Below are 20678 nucleotides of genomic sequence, written 5' to 3' on the forward strand. Positions count from 1 at the left end.
TGAGCTCCAGCCTACCAGTGGTAGGTCAGAAGGGCACATCGATTCCAAGGGGAGACACTGGCCCCTAAGGAGCTTGTCATCAACTGCACATTGACTCTCCAGAGTGAAGACCTAGAATGGGGGCTTGTCTTACTTCACTCAACATGTTTCTTCGGGGCTTTTGCCTCTAATTCCTGCTGTTCAAGATCAGCAGGGAAACCAGTTACTCAAAAATTAGTCCAACTCCATTTTAGTTATAGATTTGTCCCTGTTGGCTTGTGCCAAATGACCCAGGTCCCCCAAGAAAGCCACTGGAGAAAGAAAATTTGCTCTCAGACAGGGACAACGTTAAGGTGAGCAGCCCTCCACAGTGGTGTGATGTCTCCTGCGCCAGGCCTCCTATGACCAGCGGATGCAGCCAAACCAGCAAAGTCCTTGACAAAACCCTCAAAGTGCTGACTCACCAAAATGCAAGCTGTTAACTACCCCTGGACATTGGACCCGTGAGATGGAATTCCTCGCTTGATGGAGGATGGAAATGCAGTGAAGACATCTTGGGATGCAGCCCACAAAGGTATTAGGGTGGCCTTTGGTTGAAAAAGGCAAAGTGAAGCAATCACCAGGCTCTTTCCCTCCATGATGCAGGTGTGGAAACCACCTGGCCGAGTCTACCCTGTCATTACCTGGTGTGGGGGTGGGGAGGAGGGCAGGTCCATGACTAGTAGAGATCCTATTTGGATTGCATGTGAGGGTTTGACCAACACAAAGGATATCAGATTTGAAGAACCAAAGCTGTCGGCCCACGTGTTAGCACCATTCAGCTAACGGGGACACCTGAGCCTTCCTGTGATCTAGATAAGGAGCAAATCCTTGCATTACCTGGTGCAGATCTCCATATATTCTATGAGCTCTACCACTGTTAGCCATTCTGAGTCTCTTTTAGAGTAGCCTGGAGCTTGTGGGTGGCGGGGCACATGAGGGTTTTGGTAGGAGTCAGAACCAGGTATAAAGCTTGCCTTTGCCGCTCTGGGGAAGCTGCCTCTCCACACCTTAGTTTTCTCAACTGTGTGACGGGAAAGGTATCTATTTCACAGAATTGGCAGTAAAATTAAATAAAATAACACCTCCTGTCCAAATAGAATAATTCAGTGTTTCCCAGACTTAAGGATGTCTCCAGCCAGTAAAATTAACACAAAACAAAGAAAACATGAACTAAGTCAATCTAGCATTGCCAGATACCAACATTAAAAAAAATAAGACCTCCTTGGTCATCAACACTATAGAAGAAAGGCCATTTTAACACTGAAAGAGTAGAAAGGCCACAACCTCAGGATAAAAGGGCCTCCTTTCTCTTAGCTTTCTAGAAAGCTCTCACCATCCTCCTCATCCTGCCAAGGACTGGGAACCCTGTCATGGACCAACATTGCCCTGGCATTGCTTGGTTGCTGGGAAACCACTCAGATGCTACACTCCAGCACGTGGAGGGAGGCTGGTGGATGTGAATCTCCGGCCTGGTTTATCACACTCTGATGTGCTGTCCAAGCATTGCTGCACACCCTCCACCCCGAGGTGGGCTTGGGTAGGCAGGTCCACAAAGTAGGTCCTCAGTGAGGGTGGGGTGAACAGAGGAAGGGGGAACACCCAAAAGGGAGCAGTGGGCAGCCACACAAGCCCTACAGAGAGTCCAGAACCAAAGGGAGGGTGCCAGTGCCTGCCAATCCACTGCCAGTCCACCGCCTATCCCTGCCCCCCACATGCAGAGGATTCTGTCCTCCAACTGCAGAGCAGACACAAAGGCTCTGGGGGCAGTCAAACAGCAACAATAATGTTCATGTTAAAAGCATACAATTCTTTGTTTTGAAAGGGCAAAGTAGAAAGGCACAGCTACAACTTTGTTATCCGTCCAGGCTTGACATAGGTGGGGACAACCTGCTGATTCTCGAAGGAGGCCCCTTTAAGATCAGTAACAGACACGACGCCCAATCCACTGCGCGGGCAGCCATTGCTGCAGAACGGCACCCCATCATCCTCCTAACAGCTGGCACCTCCTGAGCATTTGCACATGCTGGCATAGACAGAGTGATCAGATAGAGATAGAGAGATGGATAGAGAGATAACATATAGAAAAAAACAGAAAAAATATATATCTCTCTCACCCCTTAACAAAAGTTACATTCTCTCCATTTTACAGATGAGGAAACTGAGGTTTCTAAAGGTTGCCACCTTATTCAAGCTCTTAAGCTACTTTAAACTTTCCTTTTGATGATTAAACGGCATGAGGCAGATGCATAACACTTTTCTCAGAACCACCCCCAGAGACAGAAGAGTGGCTGAGCCGTGCAGGGTTTGTCCGAGTGCACCACGGCTGTGTGGAGAAGAAAAGAAGGGCAGCAAAATCAGATCCTAGAGGAAAATCATTCACTTATTGATGGGCAATGTCAATTGCCCTGGTTATGAATTATATGAATTCTCACCTGGTTATGAATTATAAGAGGCCCACACCCATTTTAGGAAAGCCTTAGAATCAAATTCTTCCAACTCAAATCCATAACCACCTATTAAGTAACCACTTTATTTGTCGATGAATCTCAAATGCCTAAGACAGTGCCTGGCACATAGTAGGTGCTGAACAAGTATTTGCTGTTCCTTTATTGAATTGCTTATCTGTGTGGAAGGCACTTTCCGAAAACCTACTCAGGGTGTCCAGTTCTCTCTAACCAGATGCTTTCAAATCAAATATGAATGTTTCTTTTAAAACAGGAATGGAAACAGCACAAGCCTTGCAGGGAAATTCTGACCTGGCCACATGCAGGCTGTGTGACTTCTAGAAGGTTCCTTAGTTTCTTGGAGCCTCAGGGGTCTTGTCTGCAATATGGGGATAGGAATAACTCTACATCTCTTGTTCGTACAGTGGCGATCATAAAATAACCGTACAATGGATCATACCATGAAGAAAGGTATTCTGTGCCATGAGTACCATGAGGTGGGTCCCCAGGGCCACCACTTTAAGCCTCTTCCCTCTCTGGTTTCCAGGCCCCACATACCTCAGTACTTATGGGAGGACCAAGACTAGTTGCCCCTTCTGTCCTGGAGGGGCCTGAGGTCATGGGCTGTTCCAGCTGTGGTTCCCTGGACCGAGCATCCAGACAGCTCCTCTGTGGGGCCCTAGGTCTTCACTCAGCAGTCTGCTCCATCACCACCCAGCTCACGTTCACTTCTTCTGTTTCTCCACATCAGCTCCCCGACTCTGGGCCTGACAAAGCCAGAAACCAGGAGGAGAAACGCTCTGGCTTATCCATGGAAACAAACTGCTGCTTTTCAGAGACGAGACATCACCCAAACACAGGTCTATTTCCACAACACTTGAGCCCAGCGCTGAATGCCAACTCCAGAGGTCACCATTGGTTCTCCAGGGTTTCTACATGCCTGCACTTAGGAGGTGCTCAGGGAAAAGTAGATGATCCATGAACACCATATTTCCATAGTTGCAGAAAGGGGTGATGGTTTCCTTTATGTCTAAGGAGTCTCATATCGAAGGAATGACAGGTGCTAGGAGCTTTCCCACATATCTTGCTTCATCTTCCAACACTGCGATGGTCTGATCCCCACTTTACGACTGAGAAAACTAAAACCCAGAGAGACCTAGTTACAGTTAGAAAGAAAGTCAGAATTTGAACTCATGTCATTCCAACTTTATTTTACTGGGTTTGAGAAAGTTTTTATGAATTATATTAAATCAGAGAGAGAGAGAATTGATTTTCAAAGTAGCTCTATTTTTTATTAGTTCAAAATCTGCATATTTTTATAAGACATACAAGCCTGGAGTTGGCAAGCAAACAAAATCCAAGCCAATGTGATTTCAATTTCTGTTCAAAGGGCGGACAGAGTTAGCACATAGATGCAGGCATTAGGATCTGCTTTGGCAAAGCGAGCCTAAAATAGCTGCTGTCCTATTCCCTGCCTCTCTCCCCAACCGTCATTCATTAATTTCTGCTTTGTGGGCGCCGAGGCTTGCCGGCTGCAGACAAGTCATCTGGCCTCACAGACTTTTTCCGCAGCACGGTAATAAATGTTCACAGGGACCCGACAGGAGATGGATGAGGGGACACATTGAGGTCACGATCACAGCTACTGGATGCGCACATTCTGGGGGGATCCCTGGGTCTGAAATGATTCTCTTGGTGACCTCGAGAGCATCTTCATGTTTCATCATCTTGGCTGGCACTTGAAAGGATGGTTTATGATCCTCTGATGGGAACAGCGAGGAGCGGCAGCACCTTGTGGGTTATGAACCTCCAGGATGCAGGTTCCCAGGCTCCCCAGGGCAACACTGGATAGACCTTGTGCCTGCTTCCGTGTCCTCCCGACTAGCCTGCAAGTTTATGAGGACAGCACTGGGCCTAGTTCACAGCAATATGCCCAGGAGCAGTCACTGACCCCAGGACATGTGGTGGGGGACAGAATGAGCCAGGAGCAGAGGAAAATGGGAGCCCACACCCGCCAGACACTGTGCACTCACTGGGGGATTCCTGTGTGGGTGGGTGGGTGGGTGACTGGGCCTTACTCACTGGCGGCCCTGGATCCTGCAACAGGCTTTTCTGCTTCCAGTCACCTGTCATCATGTGCCTACAAACTTACATCGGGGGCTGGGGCCTGGGGGCAGATAGAAGATGTATGAATGTCCATTTTTTTCCAGACAGGATTGATAGGCACATTAAATGAGATAATGCAGGAAGGCCTGCCTAACACACTGTATCACAAAACACAAAAGTGTGAAGTCATTCCACAACCAACAACCTGTGGACCTAAGGCTTGACAATCACACTTTTGCAGGGCTGGGGAAATATGTTTCTGATAACAAAGTTGAAAGAAACGGTATCTGGTATTTTTAAAGTCATGGATATTCAATGCACATTTCATAACTCTCATAGTGGAGAATCCAATATGCCATGGCTAAGGGCCTCCTGCTTCCATTGGCCAACCTGTGAAATGGGTACAATCTACTCTTTTCCCTAGCAGATATGTGAGTACCTCCTATGTGACAGGCCTGCTCTGGTGTGGGAGCACTGCAAGGAACAAAAAAGATAAAACCCCCTGCCCTCACAGGCTTCCATTCCAGTTAGGTGGACAGGATTAACTCCCAGTAAAGTATACAGCAAAGCTTGATGCTTCCTTCATTTGACTGTGGTTCCTTTGTTATTTTTAAAACAAATGGTGTAACAAATGCCTGATTCTGCTTCTTGCTGTTTCTTTGCAGTGATATGTTCCAGAGATAGAACCATTCTAGCAATAGAGATATGAGCCTACAGCATTTCTTTGTTTCTGTTACGTGGAATCAGCTCCCTCTTGTGGGGCAATCACTAGAATCCAAACTCCACGAGGACAGGGACTTGGTCTATTTTGGTTATGGTTATATCCCAAGAGCCTGGCACACTGCCTGGCACATAGTAGACAGCCAATAGATGATTATTAGGTGAACAAATACATCTAGGTCGTTCCAATGCTTTGATATCAAATAATGTTCAGTGATCATCTCTGCATAAGCCTCTCTGGGCATGGGACCATGTCTCTGTTGCAGGCACCATGCAATGGGCTTACCAGGCCAGAGCACCTGTGTCTTTATTTATAACTTTTTATTTGGAAGTAAAGGTTCACAGGAAGTTGCAAGGAAATGTACAGGGAAGACACATGTACTCCTTCCCCCAGCCTCCCCCAAAGTTAACATTTGCATAAATAAAGTATAATACCAAAACCAATAAATGGGCATTGTTACAATCCACAGAGCTTCTTCAGATTTCACCAGTTATACAGGCACCCATCTTTGTATGTGTCTGTGTGTGTGCACAAGTGCATATGTAGCTCTATGCAATTTTATCACATTACCTTTGCATAATCACCACCACTATCAAGGTACTCAACTGGACCATCACCACAAGAATCCCTCGTACTACCCCTTTATAGCCGAATGGCTATATCCCCCAACCCTAACCTTTGACAACTAGCAGACTGTTCTCATCTCAGTAATTAGGTCATTTCACTAATGTTACATAAATGACATCATGCAGTATGTAACCTTTTAGGACTGGCATTTTGCACTCCTCGAGGTTCATTCAGGTTGTTGCATGTATCAATAGTTTATTCCTTCTTATTGCTGAGTACTGTTCCATGGGGTGGATGGACCACAGCTGTTTAACACATGAATGTATTTTTAATTCATGTAGGTGCCGCTGAATTGCCCTCAATGGGCTGTGGCATGGAAACTCTGACCAGCAGAGTATATGGCACCTATTTCCTCTCCATTCTCACCAATACTTGATAGCATCACATTTTTCAATTTCTGTCAGTCTGATGAGTGAAAATTGATCACTCATTGTTTGGGGATATACATTTTCCTGATTCTACCAATAAAACACTTCTGGAAAACTCTTTGCACATTAAGGGGATCTTGGTCATTACAAAGACTTAAGTAGGGATGTCTGCCTGCCCCTTCCCCCTCCCTCTCTGCCGACAGCCCTAGAAGTCAATGCTGATTTTGGCAGCTGTGCAAACTGAAGGTATCTATGGCCCTAATTAATGGCTGGCCTGTATCCAAGCCATTTCCAGTGTGGTGTTGTGGCTCCTTGTGATTAAAAGGGGAAGTCTATCTCCCCACTGTTTGAATTTTGGGTGACCCTGTGACTTGCTTTGGCCAGCAGTGTCCCTAGAAGTGACACTGCTATATGAGTCCGTTTTCATGCAGCTGATAAACATATACCCAAGACTGGGCAATTTACTGCAGAAAGTGGTTTAATGGACTTACAGTTCCATGTGACTGGGGAAGCCTCACAATCATGGTGGAAAGCAAGGAGGAAGCCACATCTTACATGGATGGCAGTAGGCAAAGGAGAGAGAGAGAGAGAGAGAGAGCCAGCGTGTGCAGGGGAACTCCTCTTTTTAAAACCATCAGATCTTTTGAGACTTATTCACTATCACGAGAACAGCACATGAAAGACCTGCTCCCATGATTCAATTACCTCCCACCGGGTCCCTCCCACAACACATGGGAATTCAAAATGAGATTTGGATGGGGACACAGCCAAACCATATCAACTGCCAATTCTGAGCCTAGGTCTCAAGAGTCCTTGCATGCTGCTTGCTCTCTCTCTCTCATAACTCTACCACTGTCACGTGAACAAACACAGGCTAGTGCAGACACTACATGGAGTAAAGGAGAGTTGTCACAACTGAGGTCATCCCAGACCAGCCTAGAGCCAGCCAACCCCTAACCAAGTGAGAGAGCCCACCAGGATCCGCAGAGCAACCTACTTGATCTACAGCAGACTACAGACAAGTGAGAGAACCCAGCCAGAACCAGAAGCATCATTTAGCTGACCTGTAGATTTTTCAGCAACAAGACATGCTTACTACTTTAAGATGCTGACTCTGGAGCACTTTATCACATCGCAATTGCTAATAGTGATACAGCAGTGCAGGAGGCAATCTTCGGCTAGACAAAGCTCCCTGCACGTGCTGACATTCCCACAAGACAGATCTGAAAAAGTCTCTGGCAAAGTCAGTCTCAGATGTCTTGGTTGCAACATACAAAAGTCCCACATAAGTTCCCCACCTCAATCCCCAGCCCCCAGCCACCCACTCTGAGTAAGGAACTTGAACAACTTCTGTCAAAGATAGTTCTCGTCTTAACATAACAGTGGGTGAGAAACCCAAAGTGGTGAAACTGCCTCCTCCCCAGCCTCACCCTATGAAACATGGTGTTTGCAGATAAAAATACTCTTTCCCCTCCTCTCCAACATGGAAACTGTCCAGGGTCAGCCTCCCACACACTTCCACTCAATTTCTGACTCTGGTTATAAAACCTTGTGCCCAAAAATAGATTCCAAGGGGATTTCATAGACATGTTCTCCGGCATAATTGCAGTGTTCCTGCAAACTTTGGGGAAATTCAATTTCACTCTTTGAACACACCGTCTTCAAAGCCCTGCCTCCCAGGTATTAAACATCAGGATGAGCTGCGATTGATTCCTCTCTCTCTCTCTCTCTGGTTCTCCCACAGTGAGGGCAGGTGTCAGATGCAGATGTTCTCCATGCTCTTCTGCCTCCTTTGGTTTCAGCCGTTCCTCTCCGTGCCCACCTCCAAATGGCCCGGCGCAGGGTTTCCGTAGCTGCCTGGACTTGCTGACTCTGCAGCCTCCTCTGGCTCCTGGTTGCTCTTCCTTCCATCCCCTGCCCTGCCCTCCCTCTGCTTCCCAGAAACAAAGGCAGCCCTGACACCCCCTCACTCAGTTATGATCCCTTTAGTCAGTGCAGCTTCCCCCTTCCACCTCACACAAGTGCAGAGTTTGGGCAAGACAGAATGCTAGAAACCAACCATCCCAATCCCCTTACTTTTTGGGTGAAGAATGGAAAGCCAGACTGGCAGGAAAGCCAATGAAGTCAAGGTGAAATGTGGAGGTGGTAGCCAAGACAGAATGGGAGCCCAGGGCCCCCGCACCAAGGAGTCGCCATTAGGTCTGGTTACCTACCAAGTTCCACACCAATAACAACACTATTGATAGTAAGAATAGCTCCATTATTAAATTTTTATGATATGCTTGGTACTGGAAACATTGAACTGTTACCATCATTTTACCGAAGGAAAATTGAGGTACAGGGAAGGGAGTGTTTTCCCTAAGGTCACATAGCTGTTCACTGGCAGGGCAGGGATTTGAAGTCAGATTCGATGCCAAAGACCATGGCTCCTCAAGCCCACCCTGAATCCTATTACAAACACCTCTCCCATTGTGCTTTTTTTGCTCTGCGTTTTCACTGCACCAAGCCTTTCCTAGGCCTTCTTGTCAGTTTCCAGGCTTCCCTTTCAGTCACTCCACCACCTGCTGGTCTCAAGTGGGCCCTGAATAGTCATCACAGCCCCTTTGCAGAAGGGAGACAGCTTTTCAGAACAGATCTGTGCTGTAAGTCAGATCCTATGACCTCCTGGCTGTGTGACTTTGGGCAAGCAACCTCACCCTCTGAGCCTCAGCATCTATAAAATGGGGATAGAAGGATCTACTCCATAGAGACACAGGAAAGATGAGATAAAATAAGTATAAGGACAATACCCAACATATAGTAGGCCCTCCAGAAAGAGTCCCCTTTAGGCTCTATCGCACTCTCCTCCACTGTTTGAGGACACAGTTGTTTTTCTCCACCACATACCTTTGCCCATCTGTGAGGCCTCTTCCTATGGATGCATTCCCTGCCCCCCACTGCATGGCACATACAGTCTGCCTTAGAGGCCAGGCCTCAAGTCCAAATTTTTCTTAGGTTCTAGCATTTTCTCCACAACAAAATTGCAACATCTTTTATGACAAAGCCATACTATACTCTCTGAAGTACCTAAACCATCCCCTCAAATTGACAGGTGTGCAGCAAATCCTAAATCTCAGGGTTTGATGGAGAAACATCTACTGATTTCACTCACTCATTCGTTCATTCATTCAGCCAATACTTTTCTCAATACCTACCACGTGCCTTGCCCTGTGCTAGCCTTCAAGGGACTTGGGAAAGAATAAGTCTCAATCCTTGTTCTCACATAGCTCCTTGCCTAGATGGGAGGCAGGAGAGCCAGCGCACAGTTGGGGCAGATGCTAGGGGCTGCTGCCCGGTGGACACTCCCTCCTACTTCCTGGCTGGCAGAGCCCTGACTGTGTCAGTTTCTACCTGTGCTCTCAACTGACTCAGAGTTAAGTCCTGGTCCATTTAATCCTTGCTGGGCTAATTCCTCGGCCATGATTGGTTTAGACATTGCCACGTGACCCAATTCCAGCCAATGAGACACAAGAGGAGGTTGGTGGGGATGTCTGGAAAAGAATTCCTCCCTAATAAGAGAAACACAGAGATACCTCCTGCCTTTTGTCCCTAGGGTGCTGTGAGATCTTCAGGGGATGCTCCGGACAGGGGTAATGCCTTCTGGTTGACGGTGGCAGAAAGACAGAAGGACCATGGGTTTTGATAGCATGGATGAGCCACTGGGCTAACCAACTCCAGAGCTAATCCACCTTTGATTATGTGAGATACGAAAGGGCCATATGTTTAAGTCAGCTGAGTCAGGAAATCCAATTCATTGAAGTCAAAAGCAGGCTCCCTGGCTCAACAGTTAGTACACAATGGTTAACACTCTGACAATGACCTGCAGAACATCCCTCCTGGACCCTGAGCAGCTCTGCCTTGCTTTGGGTGGTGGGGATAGGGAGTCTGAGGAACAGTTTCACAGAAAAAGTCTCATGTGACCAGTCTTCCTTTGCAAGGGTGAGCAGGAGCTGGCTTCTCACAAGATGGCATCTGCAAAGACTGGAGGCACGAGCCAGCCTGGGGTATGTGCAAAGGATAGGTTTGGAGTTGTGAAGGAGCCCACATACTATAATTGAGGACAATGGCTCTTTTTGCCACATCCTCTCCAGGCCTCGCTTTGCTCCTCTGTAAAATGGGGATGGAGACATTCCTTCCAAGGTGGTGGTGAGACTCCAAAGGGACTGTGCACATGAAAGCACTTGTAATTGCCTGACTCCACATAAATCATATCTGTCATCTACTCTTACCCTTCACCTGTGGGATGGTCTTCTAAAGCCCTACGGGACTTAAAAACCAGCTCCTTCTACTTCCTCCTCCCTCTCTTCTACTTCCTATATCCTGGTTCCCTCCAGCCTTCCAGCCCAGCCACAATCACCTATTCATCTTTCTTCTGTCAGACCCTTTGCAAGCTGCCCCTAAGCCAGGAAGGATTTCTTTACCTGATCATATCATAGCTCTCTTCTCTTCTTTCACCCTAAACAGTTCTCTTTGATTCAGTGACTCCACTTCTAGGAATTCATCCTCAGAAGATGCCTGGACATGTGCCCAGGGGTCCACATACAAGAATGTTCATCACAGTGTTGTCTATAATAGCAAAATTCTGGACACAACGTAGGTGCCCATGAGAAAGGAATATGTTAAATAAATCATGGCGAAGCCACTTTAAAATATAAGGTAGAAGTATATTTATTGATATTTAAGATGACCATTATTACTGAGTGAAAGAAAGGGATAGAAAAACAGAATATCTATTTATCTATCAATCATAGAGAAATGTCTGGAAGGTCATTTGACAAAACATTAATGGAGATTAGCTTTGTTTTGTGGTGTTTAATTAGAGTTCTACTTTCTTCTTTGTATTTTTCAATACCCCTTGAATTTTCTATAATCATTATGTAACATCTCTATAATTGGGGGATGTGATAGTTTAAGTGTGTTCCACAAAGTTCATGCATTTGAAACTTAATCCCCAATGCAACAGTGTTGAAAGGTGGGGCCTTTAAGAGGTGATTAGATCATGGGGCCTCTGACCTCATGAATGAATTAATGTTTTTATCTCCAGAGTGGGTTCGTTATGGTGAGATTGGGTTTGTTTTAAAAGTGAGTTCGGCCCCCTTTTGCTGTCCTTCACTCTTGCCTTTCCACCTTCCACCATGGGATGATGCAGTAAAGAGACCCTCGAAAGATGCCAGTGCCATGCTCTTGGACTTCTCAGTCTCCAGAACTGTGAACCCATACATTTCTCTTCTTTATAAGTTACCTGTTTCAGATGGCCTCTTACAATAGCACAAACAGACTAAGACAATGTGAAAAAAGCTACTTTTATTTTGAAAAGAGAAAAAATACATATAGAGTTCCAGCTAAAATCAACCTACTTTGGGCAATCTTCCTGAAAGTCATGTGAGACAGAATTGGAGAGTGTGCTATACTTCTGATGACCTGGATCCCCCCCCCCCATGACACCCGCCTCTGCTTGGAAACTTTCTAGTGTGGTGAGCTCATTTCTGTGCCAGATCAAGCTCTATTGGTAGCAAACTCATTCACATTGCACAGGAATCTCACTCTCTGTCCTAAGTGTTCTGCCTTCTGTGCCTCACAGAAAAAGCCCAATGTTCCCCTCTCCCCCATGCGCTCGTCTCCACGCAAGTCACTCAACAAATAGCATGATTTCCTGGGAGATGTCCCGTTCTAGGCAGAGCATGAGTAAAGGCCTGGAGATGTGCAAACAAGTGTCCCATTTCAAAGATGTTGTGGACTTGTCAGGCATAGCATGGAGAGATGAGGACAGGGTGAAACTGGAGAAGTCAACATATGCCATGCACACTAGGGAGACTAGCCATTACGTTGCAGGGCCGTGTCTCTCCCCCATTTTGTGTTCGTAATACCTCAAACACTAACATTTTTGGCATCATTCTTGAAGGAAGGAAAAGACTCAAAAACATCTCCAAACAAGTTGTGATTATTTCAATCCATGCCCTACTGGCATCTGTTAGAATGGACTGAGTTATGCTCAGTAACAAACATGACCAGTGTGCCATAGCTTAAAACAAAGGCTTACTTCTCACTGATGCTACATGTCCATCATGGGTTGGCTGTGAGCTCTGCCCTGTGTCATTCTCACTCAGAGAACCGGATTGAGGGAGGTTCTATCTCCATGCTGTCTTGATTGCCAAGAGAAGAAATGGGGAAAAGTAGCAAATAGCATGGTGGTTATTAAAGCTTCCATCCAGAAATGACACATGTCACTTTTCAAAGCTCATTGGCCAAAGTAAGGCATGTGGCTATGACTAATGTCAAAAGAGGTAAACAAATTCAATTTATCATGTGGCTAGAGAGTAACGAACTGGAGATATTTCTATAGCATGAATGACTAACAAAACAAAATTAGTACATTAAAAAGAAGGGAGAAAAGAGGAAGAGGGGGAGGAGGAAGAGGTCAAGAAAGGCACTGATTTGCTGAGAGAGTAGAACCTTCCTGGCCTCATGCTCTTATCTACTCCTGATGGCAACGTTGGAGAAATTCCATTCAATGTGGCATCTGTCTCTATACCAGTCTCATATACGAAACCTCTTATATCCCACCTATATGCTGCACCCTCCTTATACCCTCACCCTTCATGGCTCACCCAGTTCTATATTATGACTGCTAGATGTTCACTTCAACAGTTCATTTCTCCAAATAGCGCCAAAAGCAGATTTTTCAAGTTAATCACGAGTTGACAGCCTACCATGAGTTTCTGAGAAACACTGAACAGCAATCACTTAGGTAAGGTGGCCTCATGCTAGAGAGTTGTTTTCATTGTGGTTGTACCCATTGTTGTTGTTGAGGAGTGACAGTTTGTATTTCATAAAAAATGCATTCATCCAACGTATGATGTATTAACAACCTACTATGTGCCCAGGTCTGAGGATGCAATTTTTTTTATTTTTTATTTTTTTTAAAGAAAAGACCCATCATTTCTTTTGTTTGCAACTTAGGTCTGCTTCCTATTTCTCGGGTTGCAGAGCCCTCTGGAAGCCTGAGGGAAGCTATGCCCCTGCAAAATGCCCAGCCTTACAGACTGTTAAGTATGATGGAAGAAAGGTGGTCACAGGTTTTAGCACAAACATCTCCAGTCCTCCATCACTCTTCACACACATCTACTATGTACCTATGTCTGAGGATACAAATTTTTTTTTGGAAAAAGAAAAGAGCCAGTCAGTCTCACCTTCGAAGAAACATAGTGACAACTGGGCAACAGATACTGAGGCCCAGTTTTACTTTTTTGGGTACTCCTTGTTCTTCTCACAACCTCCCCCTATGGGGGCCTAACATTTCACTGTTTTCCAATCTCCCAACCTCATGAAGCCAGGAAGTAGCTGATAGCAACATCTTCATACCAGTGGGCTTCCAGCTACCCAGAGTGGCTTCCACAGCAGTGAGACCAGCTTGGAACTGAAAACCCAAGGACTGGATTTGAGATCTAGCTTCATTAATGAGTAGCCACCTTGTGTGGGAAAGGAAGTGGTATTTAGCCACATCACAGGCTTGCTGTGAGGATTAGAAAGTAAAAATTATATGTGAAAAGTGCTCTGTAAATTACAAGGTGATGACGATAGTAACACTAATAGCTGACATCCAGAAAGTGCTTACCGCGTGTGCCAGGCACTATTCTGAGACTTTGACTTGTCTTAGTCCTTGTCATTCTCCCAAAAGTACTCATGAGGCAGGCACTCTTAGGATCGCTTTTATAGATGAGGAAACTGAGACAGACAGAGCTGAAGCCACTTACCCAAGATCACAGCGACACAAATAGAAAGCACTGACTCATTCCCAGGCAGAATGGTATAGCGAGGATGGAGCGTCGCACAGGCGCAGCTCAGTGCTGATGTTTGTCTTTGCACACGGACACACTAAACGGACCTGTTCGGCCTTTCCAGGTTCATCTGCTTGCACGGCCATGCACTTGGGCTCAGCCCAGCACAAGCTTTGGTCATTTTCCTAAGTCCCATTTTTTATTTTTAAATAAGGAACCAGGTCATTACATCTCCCCAGAATCCTGCCTAGATGTTATGTTACAATGTCACAGTATTTATAGCACCTGAGCTGCTGCTGGAAAAAACAGGGAGGCATTTTCTGTCCCTGTCATATTCATTCTCCTAAGACCAATGGATATTCCCTTTACTCTGTGATGAGATTAGCTGAGGTTTGTTCATTCCCCCACTCCCATCATTCCTTTTCTCTGTAATTTAGGTCTGCTTCCTATTTCTCGGGTCACAGAGCCCTCTGGAAGCCTGATGGAAGCTATGCAGCCCCTCTCCTTATGGCCCTGTGAAATGCCCAGCCTTACAGACTGTTATATATGAGGGAAGAAAGGCGGTCACAGGCTTTAGCACGAACATCCCCAGTCCTCCATCATTCTTCAAAGGTCTCTCCTCTGGAGAGAATCCTCAGTGGCTCACTCCAGCCTTTCCCCGCCCCTTTCCTGGCTCCACCCTCAGGAGGCGGGGTGTCTTCTCTTATTGGTCAACTTGGGAAGAAGGCTGGGCTATGATCAGCGTCTCTGCCCTTTCTCCTCTTGGGAGGGAGTCCTGCCCGCAGAAAGCTTGTCCTGGCTGTGTCCTCTGTACCTGAGTGAAGCCTACCTGGGCAGGACCTCCACATGGTCTTCCTTCTAGGGAATCAGTTAGTGGGCCCCCATTTGACCCTCACCCTCACATGAAGCCAGGACCTCCAACTTTGCTTCTATTCTACTAGGGAGAAAAATTATATTCGGCTTCTCTATCTGCCACTCATTTATTCCTCAAATTGTTGGAGGAGTGTGGAGGAGAGATGCTATTTATGGGGCCCACTCCCACATTATGGGGCCCAACATCTGCCATTTCCTAGAACTCAGGATCAGCACACACCTTTCAGCCCACACAGCCATTCTACTTGAGTGATTCTGGCTGGGCAGTTTATGGAAATCTCTTCGAGTCTCAGTTTCCTCATCTGTCAAATGGGGATTGTAATAACCATGTTTTCTAGCTTCTGCATTTGATGCTTTGACATCTGGGGCCTTGCTAACCCTGGAGGGGCTGTCCCTCCCAGAGACAGCCAATTACTTGACATAGTGAAGGACTGGCCCATGAGGGCCAGTTTCATAAATGCTCAGCCCATCTTCCCAACCACTTCCTTTATGGAGTCCCTGCCCACTGGGCCACACTGCCCTGCCCTAATCACCCAAGGCCAGGTACCATACTACTAGGAACAGCCACTGTGTCCCAGAGCCTGCTGAAACTATTCAAATTAGCCAACCCCGAGCCTGCTTACTCTGCCTCACCCGACCCTTCCTGTGGAGACCACAGTAAAGGCTCTTACCCCATCTTCCCCTCACTCCCTCTGCCTCTTGACTGACCCTAGGGCTTCCCCATGTGGCCCTGCATGGCATAGCATGTCCTCGCTTCTTAGGAATCTCAAGTAGAGGCCATCATTTCCTGAGTGGTTGGCCTCGCCATAACTGAATAATAATAAAACCTATATTTTAAAATGATGATAATATCACCTACGTCTTAGGATTGCCATGAAAATAGATACACATGGAAAAGCGCCTCACATAGCACGTGGCATATGGCAGGGGCTTAAAACCATGCTAGTTTCTCTTCTCTCTGCCCTATCCATAGCTCTCCTCTTCTTTCTACCTTTCTTCACCCACCTCTTCCCTGCTGTCTCCTTCCAAGTATCAGCTACATAATTTGTGGGACCCAGTACAAAATGAAAACGTGTAGTCCCCTGTTCAAAAACTGCTAAGAATTGCCATATGGTGACTGCAGAGCATTAAATCCAGTGGGAAGCCCTTCTTAGCACAGGCCACACATCCACAAAGCCGGCCCTGCTCCCTCCTCCTTTCCATCAAATTCTCTTCTGCTTCCCAAATATTTCTAGCCTGATTTTTCAATCCCAAGGCCCCAATAGTTAGCTCCCTTTTTTGGGTTTAGTTAGCAGATTCTAATTTTTAGATACCATAAAGCTTCAATAATTCCACTTAATTGGAGAGGGTGGAAAGGAAGTCAGTTTGAATTAATGAAAAGTCTGAGAAATAAGATATTACTAAAGAAATGCAGTTTTATTACTCTGCATCAGATTTATATGACAACAGGGGAGAGACAAAGAAGAGGGAAGGGAGGAGGAAGTTAGAGTTTCTTGTATGCAATTTAACACAAAGAAAAGATTTAATTTATAATGAGCATATTCTCTTATTTGCAAATTATGCTACTAAAAATCCTCTCCTTTAAGTAGGTTAATATTTCTCTTGCTGGCGATCAGTTTGCTTAGTGAAACTGTTCTGCTGTTACAAATGCTAGCAAAATTCTTCCGCAGTGATTCCATATAACAAAATGATTTGCATGACCTTTCAGGCAGTCCATAGTATGGATGGGGTTATAGGAAATTCTTGTCAAGAGAAATCCTGCACAACGAATTCTCTCTTTGCTCTCTACCTACAGAACAGTCAAATCTTCAGAGCATCCTTCTAAAATTCAGAACTTACCATGTACCACAGCACCAGGTTTAGACTTAATCTCTGCTGACTCCTGCTGTTTCAGACCCAGCTCTTGTCCTGTTGCCATTGGATCTGGACCTATTGTGGGGGTGGTATTCCTAAATAGATCGTATACCCCTACACCTCCAAGCCCTAGCAATCTGGGCCTGTAATGTCCTCCCCACAGTCTGTCAAAGTCATAACTCATGTTTCAAGGTCCAGGTTAGAGGTTTCCCGCTCCAGAAAGCTGCCTCTGACTTTTCCAGGCAGACTCTGTCTGCTCCCACTGCACATCTGTTACATCATTTGTGCTACTGCCTACAAGTCCTCTTTGAGACAGTGCAAGCACTTGGACTTTGGGTCTCACCCATTTCTAGGGAAGCATGGTAGCCCAGCAGGTCAGTAGCAGAGGTGGTCCCAGCTCTACTAATAACCAGTTGCATGTAGATGGTAATACCGGCTTCATAGCATTGTGAGGATTAAATCAGATGAAACCCCAAAAGCGCTTCGTACACAGCCTGGCAAAAAATAATTGCTCAAAAAATATTAACCTTTCTCCCCAGACATTGGTATATAAACTCCACAAGGTTGCAGAGTGGCCCTGCAGCCCAGTGTGGTTGGACCTTCCTGGTTTATGCTCTGTGGTCCTGGTATTTTTATTAATAGTGCCCTCTCTCACTCTCAAGGTATCTCAGTTTGGATGACAAACTATATAGCCAGCCTACATAGCTGGGACCAGTTCTGTTTTATTTAGTAATATGCCCCTGGCACATCAAACAGTGCTGAGCACATATTAGGTTCTTAATACAAATTCATCAAATGAACAAATGAGTGTGTCTCTGAGAGTGCTTAGTAAGTGCTTGCACCTGGTAGGAGCTTGATTTCCGCTAGCTGTGGTTGATCTCTGTATTTCTAAGTGCCTCCTGACTCAGACAAGCCAAGAATCAAGGCTTGGGGAGTGAGTGAGTGAATGAATGAATGAATGAGCCCCACCCCTCTGCCATCTCCTCTGTTGCCAATAGTACCCCTGGGGGAAGGAATGACCTCGCACAGAGGTGGGGAGAAGAGTGGTACAGATGGAGGAGGACTGAAGATGATGCTGTTCCCACCAGACTGTATGCAGAGGGGGCCTCTTCCTGGCGCCATGGCCGGGTTTTGTCGTCATTTCCGTTAGACATCAGGTATTGGTTTCTGCCATGGCAGCAGCAGGAAATCACAGTCCAGAGTTAGCCCACCCAGTGGTCCAGTGGGCTTCTGAGGGCATTGGGACAGCTTGTCTCTACCTAACATTCTATAGACAGGCACAGATGCTCAAGAGCCCAGCAGGTGCTGCCCCCTACCAGCCCACACAGAGAAGAGGAAGGGCACGGGAATGATTAACCCTCTCTGGCTTCCCTTCCAGGGCTCAGAAAGGAAATTACACCAGCTGGTAGCCAAAATGTTTTGGATACAGACCATACACTAGGCATGGATATAACGGTGAGAACTTTAAGAATATTAACTCATTCAGCCATTAGAGTAGCCCTAGAAGGTAGGAAAACTGAGTCAGAGAGGGGAAGTGACTTGCCAGAGGTCACACAGCTAGTAAGAGACAGTGTCCCAGAGCCCAAATCCCTCAGGTGTAGGAACCAAAGAGCAGTCCTCTCCATCCACTCTAAACCGTTATAAGAAAGCCCAGTTTTCACTCCTGCCCCCTGCTGTGTGACCTTGAGGCCAACTCACCCTCTCTGGGCCTCATGTCCCTTTCCTAAGGCTAATGTTCTAGGAAGCAGTGCTTCTACAGCTAGGACATCACCAAAGTCCAGAGTATCCCGTCCTCCTGAGGCCTCAGGTCAAGGAGGGGTGGCCAGGCCCTGGGTGAGTCCCGGTGTCCTGAAACATGCTATACTGGCCTGTCGTGAGGGCCTGAGGCACCTGCCCAAGTCTACCTTCCGAAGGAGGCTTAGGCACTGGGCTGAAAAATCACGCTGTGGATCTGATCTGAGGACCCACTGAATGTGGGGCTTCCGAGCTCCTGTGTCACCAGGTGGGAGACCCGTGCGTGCTTGGGGTTAGGGCTGTGGCAAGGGGGGCCAGGAGGAGGGGAGCTAGGAAAAGGTGAGGCCGGAGATGCGGAGAGCACTTGGCAGAGGTGCTCTCCTAGCTCTTCTTGCACCTGTGCTCCGAGCAGCTGCAAGTCATCTTTGGGGAAAGGAGAAGCCCCCAGCCTAGGGTGAGTCTCTGCAGCTCTCAACCTGTCCCAAGCCTGCAGGAACCAGAGCCAGGAGAAAGGGGGCCCCCACACTGAGGAGAAACCAGGTGGGGAAGTCGGAGCCATCTGGGAAGAAGAAATAGGGGGTTCTAGAGTACCGGACGCCCCCCCAGCTCCGGGGCTGCTCCGAGCCCGGAAAGTTTTCGCGCAGCAGGCGCAAGGCGCGCCCCCTTCCCTCACCCGCAGGCGCCGGGTCCGCGGACGCCCACCCCGGCCCGCCCCGCCCGCCGCCTGGTGCCCGCTCAAGGTCACAGCTGACAACGCGCCTGCCTCCGCGGGGCGAAGGGACCAGGACACGCTCCGGCTCACGCTCCCGCCCTGGCCCGGCGGGGGTCTCCGGGGCCGAGCGCCCGCGGAAGGGAAGCCAGCAGGGAAAGTGACAAGAGACCGAGCGAGAGGGGAAGAGGCCCAGAGCTCGGGCCCGGCCGCCCCTGCCTCACCTGCGCCGGCTCCGAGAGCGAGATGCTGCCGCCGCCGCTGCCGCCGCCGCTGCCGCTGGTGCGCGCCCGGCCCGGCCCGGCCCGCCTCTGCGCCCCGGTCGCCTGGCCACCCCCCCCCCCTCCTCCTCCGCCGCCGAAAAAAAAAAAAAAAAAAACCTTTCTCGCCTCTGAGGGCCCTTCTGCCCGCCTCCCCCTCCCGCCCTCCCTGCTCCCTCCTCCCCGCGCGCTCCCCCTCGGCCCTCCCCAAACTCCTCACGGAGAGCGCCCCGCGGGACCGGAGCGCGCGGTCCCGCCCGCGCCCTCCTCTGCGCGCACCAGTGGGACTGCGGGGAAGGGTATCCAGTCTTGCCCCGGGGCGTGTCTCCAGGTACCTCCATCAGCACAGTCCCCTGTCCCCGCCCCACCCCCACAGCCAGCCTGGCCCTGGGAGGCATCCTCCCTGTTCTTCCCCAGGGGTCAGGGCGCCCCAAGCCTCCCCAGCACACAATAGCCTGTGAACTGGCCACACGGGATGGAGCGAATTGGGTGTGGAGTAGGCAGATGGGGAGACCCGCTTTGGAGGAGGGGACCAGTGGTCCAATCCCAGGGAGCTTAGCCTAAGGGCCCTCAGAGGCGAGAAAGGTTAGGGCAGCGGCCAAGGGCACGCTTAGCCCCCCAGCCTCCAGTCTGGCCCTGCTTAGGGCCTGGAGGAGTCCAGGACAGTGGCCCTGCCTGAGGAGAAAGTTGAAAACCCCAGACACGCACCGAAAGCACCTCCCCAAAGCAGGCTTCCCCTCCTTGGCTCAGGCCCCAGGTCCTTGAAAAGCCGAGCTCCACCAGGAAGCCAGGCCATCTGACTCCCAGCGCCTGGGTCTGCTCCATACCATCAATTAATCATGCCCGCTTGTTTATTTATTTATTGGCTTTATATAAAGCCAAATGCACTGCTCGCAGGAAGTGAGGAGATGGGGAGGGGAGGGCCTGACCATAGTCACTCCCCTTCCCAGGCCTCGCTCTGACGAGTTGAAGAGCTTGGGGGGGGACCCTGGGGTCTCAGTGTCTGGAACATCTGCTTCCTGGGAGTGGCCGGGATGCCCATTCATAGGGCCAAAATTCAACATGGCCTGCTCTCTGCAGCCCTGGGATGGGGCAGAGGACATTCACGCCTGGAGGCTTAGGCATAGGAAGGAGAGAGGGGGCC

At 48.2% G+C, this 20678-nt stretch overlaps 1 protein-coding gene across 10 annotated transcripts in view; it reads right to left on the bottom strand.

Annotated features, from left to right (window-relative positions):
* The window catches only part of ATP2B2 (ATPase plasma membrane Ca2+ transporting 2), a 390019-nt gene extending 370436 nt beyond the window's left edge, over positions 1–19583 (bottom strand). For 8 of the 10 annotated variants that reach the window (XM_032149713.2, XM_032149709.2, XM_032149708.2 and 5 more), the window contains exon 1: positions 19499–19583. The gene's annotated coding sequence lies outside the window, so the exon portion shown is untranslated. Of the gene's footprint in view, positions 1–3023; positions 3040–19498 lie in introns of those variants that run through there. The other 2 variants (XM_058437262.1, XM_058437260.1) reach the window with 2 other exon arrangements.
* Positions 19584–20678: the final 1095 nt, after the last annotated feature.

The sequence above is a fragment of the Hylobates moloch genome, unplaced genomic scaffold, assembly GCF_009828535.3.
Source record: "Hylobates moloch isolate HMO894 unplaced genomic scaffold, HMol_V3 SCAFFOLD_4, whole genome shotgun sequence".
In the NCBI taxonomy this organism is placed as follows: domain Eukaryota; kingdom Metazoa; phylum Chordata; class Mammalia; order Primates; family Hylobatidae; genus Hylobates; species Hylobates moloch.